Below are 21,362 nucleotides of genomic sequence, written 5' to 3' on the forward strand. Positions count from 1 at the left end.
CTACCCGTAAAGTAAGCTTCGAGTCTCTCATGTCCACTATAGCACTTGCCGTGTTGAGGAAAGGTCTTCCAAGGATGATCGGGTCTTGAGGATCCGCTTCCATGTCTAGAATTATAAAATCTGTGGGAAATACAAACTTGTCTACCTTGACCAATAAGTCTTCACATATTCCTCTTGGAAATGTGACTGTCTTGTTTGCTAAGTGAATTGCCATGCGGATTGGCCTTGGTTCCGGGAGATCCAATTTCTTGAAGAATGAATAGGGCATGAGGTTCAGACTTGCTCCCGAATCAGCCAAAACATGGATGGTGGCCAAGTTGCCAAATTGGCAAGGCAAAGTCAAGCTTCCCGGGTCACCTTTCTTCTTTGGTAATTTGTTTAACATGGCAGCTGAGCAGTTTTCATTAAGAAATACTTCTTTCACCTCCTCCATCTTCCTTCTATTGGTTAGAAGCTCTTTGAGGAACTTTGCATATTTTGGCATTTGAGCGACGGCTTCAATGAAGGGTATGTTGATTTGAAGGGCTTTAATGTGATCGAGAAACTTCTGGTACTCCTCTTCCTGCTTTTCTTTCTTAGCTCGGGCTGGGTATGGAATGGGAGGCTGAAAGGGCTTTTCAGGAACTTGTTCTTTCAAATATGGCAGTGGACTCGTGGAGTCCATATTATGGACTCGGCGAGTAGAATCTGTGTCATGCATGATTTTATTTTGATTTTGTTTTTCTGCATCCTCCTTTTGCAAGTCTTTGGGTGCTTCATTCTGAATGGGGGCCAGAGGAGTAATTACCTTCCCACTTCTTGTTGTGACTATGTTTATGTGCGCGCCTCGTGGGTTGTTTTCGGTTTTACTAGGAAGTTCGCCGGGTGATCTTTGATTGATTTGTTAAGCAAGTTGCCCAAGTTGTGTTTCAATGTTGTGGATAGAGGCTTGTTGGTTTCTAAGCATGGTTCTTGTTTCTTGGATTGCAACATCATGATCAATATGTCTCTTTTCTAAAGCAGCTACAAACTTGGTAAGCATCTCTTCCAAACTTGGTTTTCTTTCTTGTGCCGGCTTCTCCTTTTGGTAAAAACCTCTTCCCTTTTGCCTGAACTTCTCCTCCTTAGCCTCCTTGTACTCGTCATAAGGGAGCCACTCTTTCTTTGGTTTGCGTCAATCTTCATCATATCGGTCCCCACTTGAGTAACAAACTTGCACCTTTTTGTTGCCATTCTCATCCAAGTCGCAGTCTCTAGTAAGGTGAGACCCATTACAATTCTCACAACCCACCCGAATAACATGTATCGTTTGATCCATTTTATCCATCCTCCTATCCATGGTTTTTAGCATAGCCATGACTGCTGACAAGTCTTCTGAAGCTGCATAGGCGGCCCCCTAGTCACATCATTTCTTGGATTATGGTATTCTCTAGAATGCTTAGAGAATTCTTCAATCAATTGCTTTATTACTGGAGGTGCCTTCTTCGTGAGTGGACCTTGCGAGTCAAGTAATTGCCTAGTGGTAACATTTACTCCATCATAAAATATGGAGACTTCTTGTTGGCTATTGAGGTCATGATGTGGGCAATTCCTTAGTAAGCTCTTGTACCTCTCCTAAGCTTCATATAGAGACTCTCCTGCTTGTTGTTCAAAGTTAGAAATGGCTTTCTTGAGCTTGGATATCTTGGATGACGGGCAAAATTGATCAATGAATTCTTCTTTCATTTGGGCCCATGTAGTGATCGATCCAAGGGGGGGGGGCAATGACTTGAGCCAATCCTTTGCAGCACCCTTCAAAGTAACCGGAAGCATGCGAAGTAGCTGAGTTTCCCGAGTCACATTTGGAACATTGAAATAATCAGCCACATCATTGACTTCATCCAAGTGCTTGTAAGCATCTTCATGGTCTTTGTCGGTGAAGGGGATCTCCTTGAGTAAAGCAAGAATGTGACCCTTAAGCTCAAAAGTAGCAGTAGCGGGAATTGCGGGTTGCACAAGTCCCGAGCCAGTGTCATTGAAAATCCTCTTCTTCCATTCTCCCATGGGGATTTCATCAATGTTAACCATGGTAAGTGCTAACTCATCGCCGGAATCGTAGTCGTGCCCGAATGTAGGTTCTTCTTCCTCCTCGGTGTCGTATTCGGTGTCTTCTTTGATCGGGTCTTCTCCTGCTAAAGATGCATTGGAAGCTCCTGATTTAATGCTCTTCTTTTTCCCAAAAACAGTCTTCAAGTTAGACAAAGGTGACTTCTTAAGTGTATGTGAACTTTCCACATCCTTGCCTTTGTTCTTTCTCAATGCGGATTCCGGGTCTTCAAGCGGGGGTACCAGCGGAGTGTTGGATCCTCTGGTCATGAAAGTCCTGAAATAAAACTATAAAAACACGTAAAAAGAAAAGAATGCAACTTAAATAAACGAAAAAAGTAAATATCAAACAGCAGGCTACTCGCCGAGTAGGTGCGAGTGCACTACGTGAGTAGCGTGTTTTATAAAAAGAATTAAAACTAAAGGTAAAAATTCAGAAAAATAATAATGGATTCTAAAACCTAACCTACTTTCTGAATGACTAAAAATTAACTTTGTGAAGGAAAACTCACACAAAGGATCGATAAAATTAGGAATTAGATTTAATTTTTGAACCGTTCCCCGACAACGGCGCCAAAAACTTGATGTGTGTAAAATGCACTGGTTTTAATCCTACTTTTAAATTATAAATTAAGCACACAAAGGCAGTGAACCTGTCTTTTAGTGGTATAGTTGGATAAGTAGAGTGTCGAACTCAGGGAACGAAAATTAAACTAATAACTAATTTTAACTAGAAAGTAATAAAAGTAATGGTTTTTCTCTAGTTTTACAAGACTAGAAACTTAAACACACTACCTAACAAGTGATTAACTAAAAACTAAAACAAGTAAAAATTCACCAAATTTTGATAAAGAGTTTCTGTTTAGGTCCAACCAATTCACTCCTATGGTTATTTGTATAATAATGTGATAAATTAATTGTTATTGGTTACCTACTATAGTGGTTAGATTCGTGTTCACTAATACTAACCCTTAGACAATTAATCAATTCAAGCAGTGGCCAATTGTTTAAACTAATTAATTCTCTAGTTCAATTATTTGGATTAAATAAGATTTGTAATTGGTTAATCAAGTGGGTGTTTCAATTGACCTCTTGTTTGTTGGTTTCTCAAACAAGCTTACACATTAATTTACCCATTCTCTTATTAATTTTAGTTTCATGTTCATTATTCCTAGACATATGATAAAGTGGTCACATAAACATATGAGGTTAACAACTAAGAGATGTTCATGCAACTTAATTGTCTTCCAATTAACAGAAAATAGTTGTGGTTAATGCATAAGGTTCTTTAACAAACTTAATTTAATAAAATCACCAATAAACAATTAACAAAAGTAATAATTAAACAATATGAGTAATGTGGTTCTTCCTAAACAGAAACCATCCGAATTTTAGCTCATGATTACAAAGAAAACCAGCTCAAGAACGAATTTGATTAAGCTAAACATAATTCAATCCTAAGATTAAGTGGAAAATATAACCTAATTCGCTTCCAAACTTCAAAGATCGAAGGTTAGGGTTCTTCAGGTCTTCAGGGGTTTCTTAAATCGTAGCTCTATCTCCAAGGAAGCCAGAAAATTCCTTCAATTCAGATTAAGACCCCATATTTATAGTTATCACAAAACAGGGGCTACTCGGCGAGTAGGTCGTGGACTCGCCGAGTACCAGGTGAAATCCGTGTAGGGTAAGGATTTTTGACTTTTCTTCGGGAACATTCTCATGGACTTGCCGAGTTTACGCGTGGACTCGCCGAGTAGGTGTGTGGTTTTTCCTTTTTCTTCATTCTTTGGTCTTTAATTGCTTCTCCTTATTCCTTTTTGCTTCCAAGCATGTCTTTAGACTGAAAACACAATTTAACCATTATTAAGTACCTTTTGTCCACATTATGCACATAATTATCTAAAAATGAATAGAAATGTATGCTAAACATATGGCTAATTATGCAAATATCATGTGTGTTAGTGGTAGTAGCACGGAATAGTTTTTCCCTGACTCGGTTGTTAGGACCAAAGGGTAGGTCAGTACCCTAGATATGGCTAAGTATGATTATATCCTGTCATTGTATGATTGATAGTGGTAGGGGTGAAATAGTCCCTAGTTACCGGTTGAAAGATACCGATCACTACTAGAAAAACAGCCTTTTACGACGCTCATTGCGCGTCGTAAAAGGCTCAGACGACGCGCAAATGCGCGTCAAGGAAGGCCCTGTCATAAAGAGAGACGACGTGCTTTTGCGCGTCGTCTATAGACGGCGCGCATTTACGACGCGCAATTACGACGCGCGTTTACGCCACACAATATGTATCAAGGAAGGCCCTGTCATAAAGGAAGACGACACGCATTCGCGTGTCGTAACCTTACGACGCGCGTGTTAATAACACACAATGCATATCATTAAAACCCCTGTCAAGAAAGGCCATGTCATAAATGAAAGATGACACACATTTTTGCATATCGTAAATTTAAATGCTTAAAAATATATATTTATATATTTATTAATTTATAAATTAAATTTTCATGTACCGTCTCATAATAGAAATAAAATACCATATAAAAAAAAATACAATCCATTGCATAAAATTTAATGTCATACAATTCTATTTGTTATAATATATAATGTTACAATAAACAAAATAAAGAAAGTAAATTGCTATTTTGAACATGTGAAGCATTATAACAACCTGCTCTGTGACAATTCCTTTGACCTGTCTACCAAGAATTGCACGTGACTTGATGCCTCTTTCAGATTGTGGTGCTTTGTCATCAGCAGCCTCCTGACCAAAATAAAAGTTATATAAAAAAATGGAAGTCAGAAAAGATGACATCAGCGAGTGAGGTTTTATTTGTTATAAAAAATGGAAATCGGAAAAAACTGTAAGCATGGTGACATATTTAACATAAAATGTTAATTTAGTGACTTAATAGGCAATAAAAATAGTTTTTTAGCCAAATTAATGAAAATGAGACATTTGGTTGCTATACTACCAGTCAAGTAATCCGAGATAAAAAGAGTTAACATCAATTTCACCTAACAGCCTTGGCAACCAGGTGAAATTGATCATTAAACATTCCTAGAGAATAGAAGTAGCTTTCTCAATTGCTTAGAGCGTGACCCTAATTCACCTTCAAGATTTGCATTGTCACATGTAAGGTCATCACCTGTGAAATTGATCATTAAACATTAGACATCGCTTAAATTCTAAACTGAACCATTAACAATTTAATATGATCCAAACTATGCATGGAGTATCATGTGACTTGTGTTCAACCAAACCATTAATCAATCAATACATGACACTCTACAAGCACCACAAAATATAGAATTCAGGTGCATGTCGAGTGTCGACATTTAATCATTCATATGAACTGGAAAATAATTATAATAAAAATGTGCATGAAGTTTCCATATCCACACTCAGAAAGGAAAAAAGCAAAAAAAATAATAACAAACTTATCTCCTCAAATGGGTAAAATTGAGTTACCAAATTTAGTAATCTCAACAAAAAAAGCAAACCTGAACTTCTTGTACTAGTAGCATTGTCATGATTCAAAGGAAAACGAAGTTGCAACACAAATTCTGGACCATTGCATGTATTCAGACTTGTAATTGCTACCTCTCCACCTGGAATTTCTTCTAGATTGTTGCCATTAACCTACAAATACAATTCTAATTATATCTCTATACTAATAAAAGAGTAGCTCTTTTGCCATGTATCACCATATTAGACATTTTAATTAATGTTTTGCCACTTGTCAATCTATTAGTTTTCCATTTTAAATTTATTAGACCTCCTCATTAATGTGATTCTATTTCAAATTTTAAATTTTAAATTTTTGTTTTCATTAATTCACAAATAAAAATATCTAATATATATTAAAAAATTAATTTTATATATTTATTTGAATCAATGATTATAATTTCACATAACTAATAAAAAATATCTCTTAAATTAATAATTTATTTAAAATAACCTATTAATAATTTTGAGTTTTTACTATAAAACTTTGATTAATTTTATAACCGTGGTTCCCACGGGTTATAAACTAGTAAGTAAATATAATCCTACCTAATAAATGGAAATAAATTTGCCACTTGTCCTATTCTCCTTCAATTTGCCACATGTTATTTAGTAGGCATTTTTAATTTATTTTTTTACACTTGTCATTTTATGGTAATTTCTTTTTTCATTTAATTGCCACATCATTAAAGATGTTGGAGAAGAGCAAGTTCTCTGTAAAGGCAAAGTGATGTGTCACTTTTTTTTTGTTGAGAAAAGGAAAGAAATGTGAGAACAATGAAGATGTTATCATGCAAAAATTATAACAAGCACATATTGAGTTGTTTGAAAGTTTGTGCTCATGCTTGATTCATATTTATATGTATAGCGCAACTAAACAATGCTTAATTTTAAAGGAAACACGTAAAGTTGTAAACGAAACAAAAAAATTTCATATTTTTTGAAAGATAGGAATGATAGAGCAAGCGTTTTATTTTTCATATAAGTTGTACCTTCATGTAGATTTTGATCATTTAAATATGATTTTTATGTCTTCGTTTTTTTATCTTTCTTTATAAGTTAGTAAGCATTTTAATGATTGTTAATCAACAATATTGGATTGATTAAAAAAATTTATAACCAAATAAAAAAATTTAGTTACTTTATAAAGGGTTTCTTTAAAATGGGCTAATTTTTTAAAGTTAGTTTTTGAGTTTAAATATTTAATTTGCAAGTTTTCATACATTTTCTATCCCATAATAGCACTCAAGTTCCACTACCCATGTGGACAATGTACCTTAGTTCCATATTGCTTTCGTCAGTAGAGAAATATAAATAGTTATTTTAGCTGTCATTTTCTATATTCTAAAAAATAGAAGGTTTATATTTTTATACTCTTAAAAATCCAAATATAAAGGTTGCTTTGGTTTTTCTTTGTTTTAAGCATTTATTTTCGCCACCACTTTGTATATATTTAAAAATGTTTAACATTTACAATCTTTATATTTAACTTTTGTTTTAATCAATTATAGTCAGATACGTTCAAATTTGATCATATTCTTTGAGAAGAGATGATAGTTACCTTTGTGAAACTACCACCTGGAGCTAACTGAAGTTCATCCTTCATAGGCACTCGAAGGCTACCATATGTCTAGATTGCAATGTAAAATAAGGAAACAAACATTAGATAATATATAACAGAACAAATAAATAGATAACAATAGCAAAAAAGAGTTTGATTACCCTCCATGTTCGCTTTGAACCTGAACCACAACCACTAACAAGAGCTTCTCTCTCAAGACGTAACATATAAACCTTTTTGGAATCCTTTGTCTTAGAGAAAACCTCTGTGTACCTACAATAAGATAGCAACTAGAAATGTCAGATACGAAAATTGATTAAATAAGAGTGAAAAATGTCATTATGCCTTCGCAACATTAAAATTAAGAAGAATAAATTAAATTAGAAAAAAAAGTAAGAATGGTGATATATACTTGATGCAGTTGTCATGAACACCAGCATGAGATTTAACATTGCTAGTTCCCTATTTTGAGCTTCCATAGAACTTCCCAAATGCTTCTGTCAGCTGTAAATAAGAAACAATATAATAAAGGGCTTTTGGTTGGTTTATATGAATGCATGCAATCTATAAAAGGAATTGTAAAATACAGGGGACTTACATCAGCGTGTACAGAGCTCGAGACCTTGAAACTGGAAAGATTGTTGCTTTAAAGAAGGTAAGGTTCACTAAATGAGGTACACTAAATGACCATCTTACCCTTACTTTCCAAAAGACAAATTTCGCAATACTCATCAATTTTGACTTGAAAGGATAAAAAATAAGGGAAAATAGGTTTTATCCAAGGTATAAAATTTGAAGTATTTAGACACAAATCTATTGTTATATCATAGATTGAAATTTGAAAAAAGATAAAATCATACCATCTGCATTTTGTGGATTCAATAGAATCTGCAAGTATAGATGCTATTCTTCTCTATTTATGACAATCATCACAACACACCCAAGCAATTCTTCTTCTTCTTCCAACATCTGCAGATAATAAATCTAACATTGGCTTTTCTTCCAGAAGCTCTTTTGCTCTTTCTTGCAGCCAAGTTGGTATCAGTTTTTTGATTTATTGTAACCTTTCAGGTACTTCTCCAAGTTGATTAACATTTGATATTTTGCACATAGTTATAATCTCTCACTTCGGAGGATTTAGTTAAGACAATATAGTTAAAAAGGTCAACAAGGGAATCAGTATTTGGTTCATCTACATTGTGAGAAGGGTCATTGTCAGCAACTGATAAGGGCTAACATGATTCTAAGTAAACTGATAATGTATCAGTTAAACAATCCGACTGCATAGTAGATACAAGTTCATTAAAGTCACATGGGGTGTCTTCTGCATCTTCTGGAAATATCTCAGAATCTTGATTTACCATCAATGATCTGTGTATATTGTTAAAACCCTTCAATTGGTTCAAGTAAGAATGACCCCATTTTGTTGCTGTTCACCATTCAAATCTGTTTGAAAATAAAAGTCGTAGTAATTTAGACCATGAGAAATCATATTCATTGCAAGTAGAGATAGATACATAACAGATACATGTATAAGAAAGTTTACACAACAAGATTTCCAATATTTGAAAGCCCCAATTGATAAATAAAATTGCAAAAAAAATGCCAAAATCAAGTATCAAGATTATTATGCTTAACTATTAAGGTGAAATTGATAAAGGGTTCTCTAAAACCGAAGCAAAGATGAAAACTAGCCAAAATAAACACACAAACCTGTCAAATGAAGTCATGCCACTGTCAGTTTGATAGGAGTCGGAATTGCAGGCATCATGACGTCATCGATCGACGATGCTCATGGATGGTCTGGTGGTCGGACGGAGAGAATAGAGATGAAGTAGGGTAGGAAGCGAGATCTAGGGTTCGAGTGTGAGAGAGAACCGTTATTGCATCGCCGATGATCAGATTTCATTAGACGCACTCTAAACTCAACCTAAAATCGAATCCCTCGAAGGAACCAGTGGAATTACATGTTTGCCCTAGATCCTGAACTCCCACCGGGTTTCTTCCTGGACTTCATGCTCTTTCATGGGTCGACGTTCTTCCCTTTGCCACTCTGACGCAGACGTACCTGCGAGATTCGTGAAAATTTTAGTCTCGAGTGATTCGGAGGTGGGACCACCGGTAGAGGAAGAATCATCGAGCGTTTCTTTCATTTGAAGGAGAAGGTTAGGGGCAGCAGTGCGTGGGATCTGAGTGGGGACAGAGGGATTGGCGTTCCGATCTTGAACCGATATCTTGAGATGGCGGAAGTGTGTGCTTAGGTTTCGAGATGCACTCCAAACTCTTAAAGCTTATCGGGTTCGATGTTGGTGGTGGCAGCTTAGGGCTTAGAGAGAGAGTATAGAGGTAAAGGAAGACGAGCCGATTCAATAGGATGTGCTGATTCAAAAGGAATATTAGGGTTCTATTGTAGGATTCTAGTGTGGATTGAGTTTTTAAGGCTCAATGGCGGTGGCAGTGGCGATGGCTTAGGGTTTACAGAGGGAAGGAAGGAGTGAATGAAAAGGGAGATACTAAGGAGAGAGGGTAGAAGCGGGGTTCTTCAAAATTTTAGAATTTCAGACGATTTCGTTTTCCCCCTTTAAAAACGCGCGTTTAGGCAAAAAAAATATAAAGCGACACATTTAGAGGACGCACACTTTATGAAAGGCGCCCTCCGCATTTTTTTTCTTTTCATACACTAATTTTAGGGCACGTACAAATGCGTGTCCACTATCCTTCAAATTTTGCAAAATTGACATTATTTTTTAGGGCACACACCAATGCACGTCTTCTATCAGCGAGTGTCATTGTTTGTGCGTCATTAAAGGGCTGTTTTCTAGTAGTGGATGGCAGTAACCGGTTGAAAGATACCAATGACAGTTACCGGTTGAAAGATACCGAAGGGGTATACAGAACCCATGCAACGCTTATCTGTCTGTTTATGATATGTTAGTATGTAATCAGCATGTTTATGATGTTAGTAGGTGATCAGTATGTTTACGATATATTATTATGTGATAGTGGTAGGGGTGAACTAGTCCTCGGATACCAGTTGAAAGATACCGATGGTATTATGTGGTATGTGGTATGATGGGGGAACTCACTAAGCTTCGTGCTTACGGTTTATAGTTTTGGTTTCAGGTGCTTTGTTTTCAAAGGAAAGGAGTCGGCTTGATCGCAACGCATCACACTATGATTTCCGCACATAAGATCCTTAGGGTTACACTATGATATGGTTTTATGTTATTATGTTTTATTATTGACAATTAGGTTGTGACATGAGACATTATTATTGAAGGTTTTATTACATATGGTTTTGTATTAACTTATTTAAAAACGAAATTTTTGGCCTTGAATTTTGGGATGTTACAAGTTGGTATCAGAGCCTTGGTTTGAGGGATTCGGGCACACTCTCGGGTGTGTCTGAACTCAAATTGAGGGCTTGGCATGAAAATTTTCAAAAGAAAATCATTTTTATAAAAAAGAATTTGGAAGGAGAAAAGAAATTTCAAGAGAACAAGGTGTGTGATGCGTGCAATCAACCGAGCTCAAGTAAGTTTTCCCTAAGATACCCATACATGTTATGTTATGATATGATATGATTATGAGAACTGCATGCTAGATTAAGACTAAGGATTTAGGAAGATGCCTTATATGCCTGTTGTATGTGCTTGTTGAGCTACATGATAGTAATGATCAGTTAGTGATAAGATATCCTGTTTAGGTTATGCCTGACTGTGTGAGACTTAGAATCGCATGTTAGTATAGATCCCTGGAAAAGGATACACTGATCTGATTGGAATATGTTGGTTAGATTTTCCATTGTCTGAATGTTGCTTTCTTTGTGCTTTGAGGGACTCTTAGTAATATGAGCTAGCTACTAAGTGAATATGCTAAGTCGCGAGTGGCTATGTTCATGAGGTAGCTAGTTGACATTACTGGGAATCTTTCAGCAGCTGAGGACTGGGTGTGTTCGGGAACCTAGGGAAGCCTAGGATATATTTCAGTGAGTTAGTAGTGAGGCTCAGTTAGACTTGGGTGTACCAGTTGAGGAAGTGAATTGGAGGATCTGGGTGGATTGCGGAGGAAAGTATGGATAGGTGTGGAAGGTAGTATTGGGCCCGTACTAGTGAAAGCATAGGATCCATACTCGAATCAGTGAGAGTCTTGAAGAACCTGAGAAGCTTCGGGGAAGAGTTAGTGACCCGGTTTGGGGACAGAGGATGTTCTAGTGTTGCAGCTTGGCCATTGGCAACTGAGCTAGCGAGCGTGACAGGGTGTTAGACCCTGAAGGATATGACTTCCAAGAGTTTATAGATACAAGATCAACTTGGAGCACTTTGAGAAAAGGTTCATGCTAGGTGAGTATAGTAGAGGGTCCCGAGAATAATATTAGTATATTTATATACTCTCGTAGACAGTATGGCCGGCTTCCATCACCCTGGAGATCCATATTTCCCTAACCAGGGGAATAACGGATGGTTGGAAGAGGAACCTGAAGAAGACCCCGAGGAGGAGTCTGAAGAGGAACCTGAGGCGGAAGTTAAGGGCGGACCTGCTGAACCGATGGTAGACCTGGAAGAAGAAGAAGTCGAAGGAGACATTGAGGAGGAACCCAACGATGAACTCACAAAAATCTTAGGCACTCAACATCTTTTCGTTCCATGACAAAAAGATTCTTCAACGACCAACCCGTGGAAACCCTGAGCCAATCCCACCAGAAATCAACTCATCTGCATTTCAAGCAGCTATATTTGTTGCGGTCACTGCAGCCATGGCGCAAATCCACCGAGGGAACAATGGTGGAGGCAATGGACAAGGGGCGGGAAGTTCGAACAACGGAATAAATCAAGGACCTATCAAGACATGCTCTTACAAAGATTTCACCAACGCCAAGCCACGAACCTTTAATGGCACAGGGGGAATGATAACCCTAAAGATATGGATTCAAAAGGTGGAATCGGTATTTGAGATATGTGAATGCCCCGAGGAGATGAAAGTGAAGTTTGCCGCATGCACATTCGTTGACCAATCTCTCACCTGGTGGAATGGACACGTAGAGGCCATGACTCTTCCTGTAGCCAACGCTATGTCGTGGGCGGAGTTGAAAGAAATGCTGATGGCCGAATACTTCCAGCATGGCGAAATTCAGAAAATGGAGCAAGATTTATGGAATATCACCGTACGAAACTCCGACATTGATGCATACATATCAAGGTTTAGCGAACTGTCACTGTTGTTCCCTGGCATGATTCCTTCAGAGGGAAAGAAAATCGAACGATTCACCTAGGGGTTAACCTCCCCAATTCAAGGAAATTTGATAGCTGCAAATCCTGAAACCTTCGACAGTGCCAAGAGGTTGGCCAAAAAGCTATACGACCACAACAACAAGAAGGGTGAGAAGTCAGGGGAAACCGAAGGCAAGAAGGAGAGTGACAACAACAAAGGAAAGAATAACAAGGTAAAGGAGCGACAAGGCTCAAAGTCGTCAAAGAAGCAACAAACAGTGAAAGTCAATGCTGCAACCACCCAAGTTCCCTCCACACCACATGCTCCAGTCTCAGCTACTCCAAGTGCCCCTAGGCAGTATTCTGGGAATCTCCCAAAGTGCAACAAGTGTAGTCTCCATTATAATGGCGAATGCAGGGAGATGCATTGTACCAGTTACAATCGAAAGGGTCACACGACGAAATACTACAGGACCTATCCTCCCCAGAACCAGCAGCAGGGAAACAACAACAACAACAACAACAACCGCAACAACAACAACGACAACAACAACAACAACAACAACACCAACAACAACGGCAACAACGCGAGGCCAAGCCACACCTGTTATGGAAGTGGAAATACTGGGCATTTTCGTCAAATCTGCCCCAACGTCAAGAACCCTGCGAATGGAGGAGCAGGGAGAGTGCTGACCATGGGTCAAGGAGAAGAGGTTTAGGATCCCGCTGTCGTCATTGGTAAGTTTATCCTAAACCACACATATGAGTGCATCCTATTTGATATCGGGGCGGAACGAAGCTTTGCGAGTAATAAATTCAAGCACTTGTTAAAACAACAACCCCAGAAGCTTAATGAAACCTTTACGGTGGAAATGGATAATGGAATAACAGAATCAACTGGGGAAATCTGCATAAGATGTACCCTGACCTTAAATCATCATGTCTTTCAAATAAACTTGATTCCTGTAACTATTAGGAGTTTCGATGTGATGATCAACATGGACTGGTTAAGCCCCCACCATGCTGAAATTATGTGTCACGAGAAGGCCGTTCGCCTTCACCTCCCAAATTGCGAAACCCTAATTATATACAGAGACAAACCCAGCACGAACCTTCGTCTTATCTCATGCATTAAGGCACAAAAGTATCTACGAAAGAAAGACTTGACGTTTCTGGCTCATATAGTGGATAAGTCCAAGGAAGAAGTCAATATTCGAGACATCCCAGTGGCTTGCGATTTCCCGGATGTCTTTCCTGAAGATCTTCCGGGTATACCCCCAGAAAGACAAGTCGAGTTCCGAATTGACCTTGTGCCAGGAGCTACACCCATCGCCAAATCACCCTATAGGTTGGCTCCTGCGGAGATGCAAGAACTGTCCAGCCAACTCAACAAACTTTTGGACAAAAGATTTATCCGACCCAGTTTCTCACCTTGGGGAGCTTCGGTTCTCTTTATTAAGAAGAAGGACGGTTCCTTTAGCATATGTATTGACTATAGGGAACTAAATAAGCTCACTATCAAAAATCGATATCCACTTCCGCGAATCGACGATCTATTTGACCAGCTCCAAGGAGCAAGTTACTTCTCTAAGATAGATCTGCGATCCGGATACCCCCAACTCAAAGTACGGGAAGAGGATATCCCCAAAACCGATTTTGACTCATTATGGACATTATAAATTTGTTGTAATGCCCTTCGGTTTAACGAATTCCCCTGCCGCATTCATGGACCTAATGAATCGAATATGCCGACCATTCCTCGACAATTTTGTCATTGTTTTCATTGACGATATCCTAGTCTATTCTCGAAGCGAAGAGGAGCATGGCCGACATCTCCGACAAATCTTGGAAACCCTACAAACCGAAAATCTATATGCAAAACTCTCTAAGTGTGAGTTTTGGCTCCGTAGTGCGAACTTTTTGGGTTATGCTGTTAGTCAAGAAGGGATACATGTGGATCCCTCTAAGGTCAAAGCCATTGCAAGGATGGGTGATCCCAAAAACACCCAAAAATATTCGTCAATTTTTAGGTCTCGTTGGCTATTACAGGAGGTTCATTAAGAACTTCTCCAAAACAGTCAAGCCACTTACCATGCTTACGCAAAAGGGTGTACCCTTTGAATGGACTGATAAGCAAGAAGCTGCATTCCGAACTCTGAAGCAAGCAATCTGCAGTGCACCGGTACTATCACTACCAGAGGGAATAGAGGACTTCGTAGTTTACTGTGATGCATCGAATCAGGGTTTAGGCTGTGTACTCATGCAGAGTGGGAAGGTGATAGCTTATGCGTCCCGACAACTAAAGACACATGAGGTGAATTATACAACCCATGATCTCGAATTGGGAGTTATGGTCTTTGCCTTGAAGATTTAGAGGCACTACTTTTATGGTACAAAGTGCACCATTTTCACGGACCACAAGAGTCTCCAACACATTTTAAATCAAAACGAGTTAAACAAGAGGCAACGAAGATGGGTTGAACTGCTAAACGATTACGTGTGCGAAATCAAGTACCACCCAGGTAAGGCTAACGTGGTAGCTGATACCTTGAGTCGGAAAGAATACTCAAATCGTTAGGTAAAAACTCTTTCAATAACCATTCAATCCCAGATGTCCACGCAAATCAAAGCAGCCCAGTTCGATGCTATGAAGATAGAAAACAGAACAAGCGAAGCGTTACGTGGAATGGAAAAGAATTTCGAAGTGAAGGAGGACGAAACATATTATTTCATGAACCGAATTTGGATCCCTAAACTTGGGGGATTTAGATAAGTAGTCATGAATGAAGCCCACAGGACACGATACTCCATCCATCCGGGTTCAGATAAAATGTACTTGGATATTAAGCAACATTATTGGTGGCCTAACATGAAGGCAGAAATTGCCACTTACGTTAGCAAGTGCCTCACCTGTGCTAAAGTAAAGGTAGAATATCAGAAGCCCTCGGGATTATTACAACAATCAGAAATTCCTGAGTGGAAATGGGAAAGGATTACTATGGACTTTGTGACCAAATTACCCAAGACAAGTGATGGTTTGGATACCATATGGGTAATAGTTGACAGGTTGACAAAATCCGCTCATTTCCTGCCAATAAAAGAGTCATACAAGATGGAACGATTGACAAGAACCTCTATCAAAGAAATCGTGAGACTCCATGGAGTGCCAATATCTATCATCTCAGATAGAGATAGTAGGTTTACTTCACGCTTTTGGCAATCGCTTCAGAAAGCTATGGGAACACAACTTGACATGAGCACTGCCTACCACCCACAAATGGATGGTCAAAGTGAGCAAACCATTCAAACGCTTGAAGATATGCTTCGTGCATGTGTGATAGACTTTGGAAGGTCGTGGGATACCTACTTGCCTTTAATCGAATTCTCGTACAACAATAGCTATCACTCAAGCATCAAAGTAGCTCCATTCGGGACCAGAAATCATACGCGAAATGACCAAGAAGATAATTCAGATCAGAGCGCGACTTCAAGCATCACAAGACCGAAAGAAGAGTTACGTTGATAAACGGCGGAAGCCCTTGGAATTTTGAGTCAGGGATCGGGTGTTGTTAAAAGTCTCTCCCTGGAAAGGAGTGTTTCGTTTTAAGAAAAGGGGAAAACTAAACCCACGATACATTGGACCCTTCGAGATTCTTGCCCGAATCGGTCCAGTGGCTTATAGACTGTAGCTACCCGCTGAGCTCAGCAATGCACACCCCGTGTTTCATGTTTCCAATTTGAAGAAGTGCTTATCCAACGAAACCCTCGTCATTCCATTAGAAGAAATCGAAATCAACGAGAATCTCCTGTTCTTCGAGGAACCAGTCGAAATCATGGACATCGAAGTGAAGCGTACTAAGCAAAGTCGCATTCCGATTGTGAAAGTTCGGTGCAACGCGAAACGTGGACCAGAATTCACATCGGAACGTGAAGACCAGATGAAGCAGAAGTACCCTCACCTATTCTCGCATTCTCAAATCTAGCTTTAAGAAGAATTTCGGGACAAAATTCCCTCTAATAGGGGGATGATGTCACAACTAGGAATTCTGATGCTTTGTAAAACCCCTAACAAAGATAACATTGTAGCTAAAACTTGAAAACATGTATGGTGCTTATTAAAGGGCAACAAAATTCCATCAAATATTCTATACAAACATTCAAATAGTCAACAAAAGGTTGGAAACCCTAAAAATCCTAGTTCAAGTCCATTTTGGACTTGGATTTTCTTATTGGGCCTAATGGACCAATAAGCTTCCAAATTAACTATGTTACGCTTAGAACTCTTATATGGGCTCTAATTGGACCCACTTTCATAAAACTTAACCTTTTTGGGCCTTATAAGCCTAAAATGGGCTAATTTATCTTGGGCCTTATTGGGCCATAACAAATCTAATTAGCCCTAATAGGCCATAAAAATCATCCATTGATGTATATTGGGTCGTGAATTACCCTAAAAGGCCCAATGGGCCAAAAACCATCAAATTGGACCCATATTATGGACTCAAGCATTTAAGGGCCTAAATTCTTTCTCTTCTCTCTCTACTCTCGGCCCAAGTAGGAAACAAAAAAAAAAAGAGAATTTTGATAAGAGTAATTAGTGAGGTGCCACCTCACTAATAACCATTAGTCCTACATGCCTAATACACAACATACACCCATGAACTCTCATGTTCCCATGCACCATCATTTCAAGCTTCACTCTCTCTCTTCTCCTTCTTCTACTCACGGCCGAGGGTCACCAAACACACACACATCTTCGAACTCTCATTCCAAATTCTCTTAAGAACACTTTCCTATCCCCCATCAAAATTTCGAGATCTAGGGCATTTCAAGGAGGTTCTTCCACACAAATAATCATCCTAGGTAAGTTGATGCTTAGATCCATGGTTTAGCTTCTTAAATCTTTTATAAATCTCCTTCTAACTCATGAAAGCTCATGATCATGCTTCTTATAACCTATCTAAGCCAAAGTCTTCTCAAGAAGCTTTCTAGGGCCGAAAACAACATCAAACTCTTCCATTTCTTTCTTCAAACTGAAACAACAAGCAAAGGAGAGTTCATACCACTTTATTTTCGATTTTCACAAGTTTTATGGGGGGAGAATACAAGTAAAATGTGTAGATCTATGTGTATGTGTATTTTATGTGTGATTTCATGTGTTTATGTGGTAAATATGTGCCAAAAAGGAAAGAAAACTCGAGTTCTATAGTTCAAGGAGGAAAATATATGTGATCTAAGATATATTACCTTAAACAAGTCAAGAAAAATTACCCTCTAAGGTTATAATAAACATATTACAACATAAAACTCATTTTTGGGCTATATTTGTCAAATAAACAAAATTTGGGTTAAAGGTTGTCATTCACGGTTTTCATAAGGACCAAAAGGGTAAAAACAGTTAAAGTAGATGTTTTTATGAATATTATACTCTTCAAAGGACTAGAAATGTAAATTGTAGCCTAATGGGCCAAATTTTTTGGCTTTTCGGCCCATAGGCCCAAAATTGCGAAAAAATGTGTTTTAAGGGATTAAAATGGTAAAGTTCTCAAAACAGTGGGTAAAAGGGTAAATAAATCTATTTCAGGGGTTAAAATGACCCTTTTGGCAAAAAAGGATCAAAAATGCAAAGTTTTTGGATTTTGGGTCAAAATTGTAAAATTTGCGAAAAGTTTGGACTTTAAATGAAAATTCTTTACTAAATGGGCTGAAACTGCCAAAGAGTAAATTTTGGGTTAAAAACATTATTTAAATAAGTCTATGGGCCAAAAAAAAATGTCTAGAAAATAGTTTAAGGGCCTAAAATGTCATTTTTTTTTTTTTTTTATAAAAAGTGACTAAGATTGTCATTTTTATTAAGGAAGTGATGAATATGTCAAACCAATATTTTTGAGTCAATTATTTTATTATTAAGATATTTGGGTCAAAAATACCAAATTATAACTTATGAAAATAGAATGAACAATATACATATATTTTCAAATATCGTTATAAACAATCGACAAGCTTCATGCCTTTGCGATTTAACAATTATTCAATCAAAACTTTCGACAAATATACTATACCTAAAACAAGTAAATATTCAAATTGTTGGGCTTGAAAGATTATAATCATGCTTATTGGGCCTTCATGACCCATTAACATGACTTTTGGGCCTAACAACAATAATACATGTCTATTGGGGCTCCTGTGACCCAATTACATGCTTAAGGGACCCTCAATGGCATTTACGTGCTATTGGGCCTCAGTGGCCCATTAGCATTGCTAGTAAGGTCCAAATAAATCATATGCGAAATGGGCCAACGCGTCCTTCGTATACCCAACAACCTTAAATAACATACGTAATTAGTAGGACCTTGTAATCCTCTTCTCCTCATTTGTTAGGCTTACCTTTAATTAAAGTAAAAAAATACAGGTCGTTAATCAATGGTAATCAAATTCGTTTGGATTAAGTGAGTAATAACGGGCGACACCTTTAAGTTTTGGTCGTAGTCTGTAGTTATAATCAAAGTCTCCTGGAGGGAGAGCGAGAGTTTGTGTATATATTTATACGGGGGTGACTCCACCACACCTCAACTGTTCGCTACAGTTAGACTCGGTCTGTCTAGGGTGACAAAATCTTAAGATGAATTCCGACGTTCACTAGTATGCCAAGACAGATGAACTAGTCATTATCATGCATGGTTATAACGACTCACATAATAAATCCAATACTATCCGAGTAATCAAGGGAATTCATAATCATTCGTGGAAACGGTATAATAATCCGAAACAATCATAATATCTTATCGGAAAACATCGGGTTTTTTCTGGGAAATCAACACCATTCACTTGTATTTTCAATAACTATAATGAAAATTTTCTCATTTATACACACTTTGAAATCATTCATGCATAAATCTATGGATCTTCACACTTTAGTGTAAACAATTGTCTTTTTAGAAAATATCGGATTTTCTGGGTTTTATAAACTGCGCAAAACATTTTCATATCAACCCTGCTTATGAACTCACCAACATTCCATATGTTGACGTTTTTCAAAATGATTTGTATTCTCAGGTAACATATAAGCTGAAGAATAATAGCAATTGTGTTAGGATGTTATGTTTTGAAAACTCTCAAACAATTTATGCTATGGATATGTAATATTTAGACAATGTAATTGATATGAACAATGTCATTTGTAATATATTGATTCCTTGTGATGTATGTGTTACGTTTCATGTATATACTTTGTGATGATATTCAATTTAAGTCACGCGAGCCCTCGGGCGTTTCCGCCGTCTGGTTCGGGGGTGTAACACAGGTATATGAGAATAAATAAGTACTTTTATAAATTGGTTATCTACAAATTAGGTATTAACATTAGAATTTTACAAATTTAAGAATTTTATATTCATTTATGTGTGTATGTTAATGTTATTGTATCTGAACGTATGTTGATTCTGTTGGATTAGTGTCTAAGCCCGTAACTATATTTGGTATGTACTTGACCTGGTTGTGCATGGTCCTTTTGGGTTGCCTTCACCAAAGCAACATGATAGGATGATTTATGAATAAAGAGATTATTATGGTTTATTAATATATTATATGAATGATATACTAAAGGAGAAATCATATAGTTTAATTAATATTAGACAAGAATTAATTAAGAATTAGTTATGTGGCTAAAAGACATTAAAGACATTAATTAAATGAAGGGGACTTAAACTGTCAAATGTGTGATAGTTGAATACTGGGCTGAGAAGGCTTATGGACTAGGCATGGATGAAATTAGGGATGTGTCCATCCTAATTCTAGCCATAAGGGCCCTATTCCAGAAGCTTCCTTGGATTGCTTAAGGCCTAAGCTGTCCATTAGGGTTTTGACTGAAACCTAAGCAACACCAGTATAAATAAGACCCTAGGTATGAAACAAGATTGTCACGAATTGGTTTGTAGATTGTCTAAAGTGTATTAGACATAGCAAAGGTTTGCTGCAACGTTCATGAGTGCTTATGAATTTGATTTGAGCATTGGATCAAACACGCGCTTGTTGGCATCACTTCATGGAATTTATCTCGAGTGATCGCAAGACAATAATATCATATGGTCTTAAAACCTAGATATATGGTTATTGTTTTCTTGTTGATTGTGTGTTGATAATGCGTAAACACATCAATAACTTGATGTTATAAAACTCATTGTTGTGTATGATTGATGAGTGAATGGTAAATGCATATAAGTCGAAGTTTATCTGTTCCTTTTATCCTAATCGGGTAAAAGCGATATTTGGGCCCCTCGATGATTTGGTTTGACTTATATGTCTGGCCCGGTCAGGCTTGAATTGATGTGTTCAATTAAGTTCTATGTCAGACGAATCAGAGATTGAGAAATAAACTGATGGACAATAAGTATGATTATGTAACGCCCGCAGATCCGGGCTAGTCAATTTAGAGGCAATCAGTGTCGAAAATGACTTTTCTGCAAAAGATTATTTATAAAAAATAGTCTTAACCAAGTTTTAGAATATGTCTCAAGATTTCCGTACATATAAAGAACGCCGAAATCCGAGTTATAACGAAGAAGTTATGGTCCGTCGAAGTTTCACGGCAAAACCGACACGACACCGGGAAACGTAAATAGTAAATTTATGATGGAGCGACTTTTAGCCTTAGCAATATAAATGAAAGTTGTAGTATATGTTAAACCGAGAACATACAAAACAGAACACCCAAATCTGACTTCGTATGAGGAAGTTATGAATTTTCTAAGATTTGGCTTAGTAGTGCACGGCCCGAAACTCGAATTTTAGTTTGAGCGGTTTTTGGCTTACGCGACCTAAATGAGAGTTGAAGATCTCATTAATAGGAACTAAACGGTAAAAGGATAGACGAAAACGGAGTCCGTATGAAGGAGTTATGAATTATTCGCAGTCATTTAACAGTCTAAACGCCTCCTACTGTTAAATTTGAGATCGGTCGAGAATTAGCTGACGAAGTCTAAATGAAAGTTGTAGATCTTGATTTTACCT

The 21,362-nt window shown here is 37.7% G+C and overlaps 1 non-coding gene across 1 annotated transcript; it reads left to right on the plus strand.

Annotated features, from left to right (window-relative positions):
- The first annotated feature begins 1,549 nt into the window (after nucleotides 1–1,549).
- LOC111890324 (small nucleolar RNA R71) lies at nucleotides 1,550–1,656 on the plus strand. Its single transcript, XR_002849810.1, has one exon. It is a non-coding gene; the product is annotated as a small nucleolar RNA R71 (small nucleolar RNA).
- The last annotated feature ends 19,706 nt before the right edge of the window (nucleotides 1,657–21,362 follow it).

This window comes from Lactuca sativa, chromosome 4 (genome assembly GCF_002870075.4).
Source record: "Lactuca sativa cultivar Salinas chromosome 4, Lsat_Salinas_v11, whole genome shotgun sequence".
NCBI lineage: Eukaryota > Viridiplantae > Streptophyta > Magnoliopsida > Asterales > Asteraceae > Lactuca > Lactuca sativa.